Below are 1,370 nucleotides of genomic sequence, written 5' to 3' on the forward strand. Positions count from 1 at the left end.
CCTCCGCCCCTACATCCTTTTTTGTCCCTCCACGTGCAAAAGAAAGGAGGTTCTGAAAAGGATGAAGTTGCTGGGTCTGTAACCTTTCTGGTGTGGCTGCTCAAAGTGGGAGGTCTGGTCTTATGTTTAGAGCACAAGGAGGGGGGATCACAAACCCTGGGTTCAACTCCCGGCTCTTCATTTGTGTACAGACAATAAGAGGATAATGATAGTAATGATCTACAGCTGACAAGCCCATATCAGTGCTGTGGGGTCTTCCACCTGGGACCTGAGAAATTCTCTCAACAAAAGCTGTCGAACTTGGCATATTCTCACCAAAAGTTTTGTTTCCAATTGCCAGTCTTTTCCAATTCCAGGTTTCAATCCAAAAGTCCCAATTGGTTCTCCTTGTCCCCCTTGCCTCCCGGAGTTGTTGTGGGGAGGGGAGCAGCTGCACACAGGGGTCACACTCACCATTGCCAGCTCTCATGATTTTTGGTGTTGTTCTTAGTCTACACGAATGTGACAACCTTAGCCCTTTTATATATATAATATAGCTCTTTCTTTTATATAAGAGCTAAGGTTGTCACATTTCCAAAGCATAGACCTTAACATTGCCAAAAATCATGAGAGTTGGCAAGACTGATTGTGGATCATTTCAGAGGGTGACACTTAACACTAAACTTCAGTTGGACTCCCGCATGGGATCTGCTCACCCAAGTGCCAGAGCCTTTCACTCTTTTGCACATCAACCGAAGGGTTTGCAGAGCAACAGGCTCTTGCCAATTGTCAGACGCTAAGTGACAGAAAATACCAACGGGCTTGAGTCCCAGCTGCGTTACTTCCATTCACCTGGAACCACGGGCACAACACCACCGTAAAATTGGAACAATGCAGCAGTGAAGCAGACCCCAGGCTCAGCCCATGCTATCTGCAGGGAGACAGCCAAGGTTAGTATGGAGAAGACACCACTCCTACATGCAAGGCCTGGCTTTCCTATAAAGAAGGGGAGAGGGGTAATTGCTGTTAAGCACTACTTGCCAGCTCAGAAAGTGGCAGCGCTCCAGGACTGTCCTCATCACTGGCCTTATTATTGGAAAAATGGTGGGTACTAAGGAAGAGGCTGAATGCAAATAACCAAGGGAAACAGGTCCTCAACAGCCGGACATACCTCCAGTCCCAAAGCACGTTCCAAATTCACCTCTCAACACTGCTGTCGAAGATAAAATTTTATTATGAACTTAAAAATAACTCCTCCGGCCCACAGACCACTATCCCATGCTCCTTATTCACATGGGCACCAATGACACAGCTCAGAGCACCCCCAGCCAGGTCATGAGGCGCTACAGGGATTTGGGAGCGGGGCTTAGGGGTCTGGGAGCTCAGGTGGT

The sequence above is a fragment of the Crocodylus porosus genome, unplaced genomic scaffold (assembly GCF_001723895.1).
Source record: "Crocodylus porosus isolate Cpor-Errol unplaced genomic scaffold, CroPor_comp1, whole genome shotgun sequence".
NCBI lineage: Eukaryota > Metazoa > Chordata > Crocodylia > Crocodylidae > Crocodylus > Crocodylus porosus.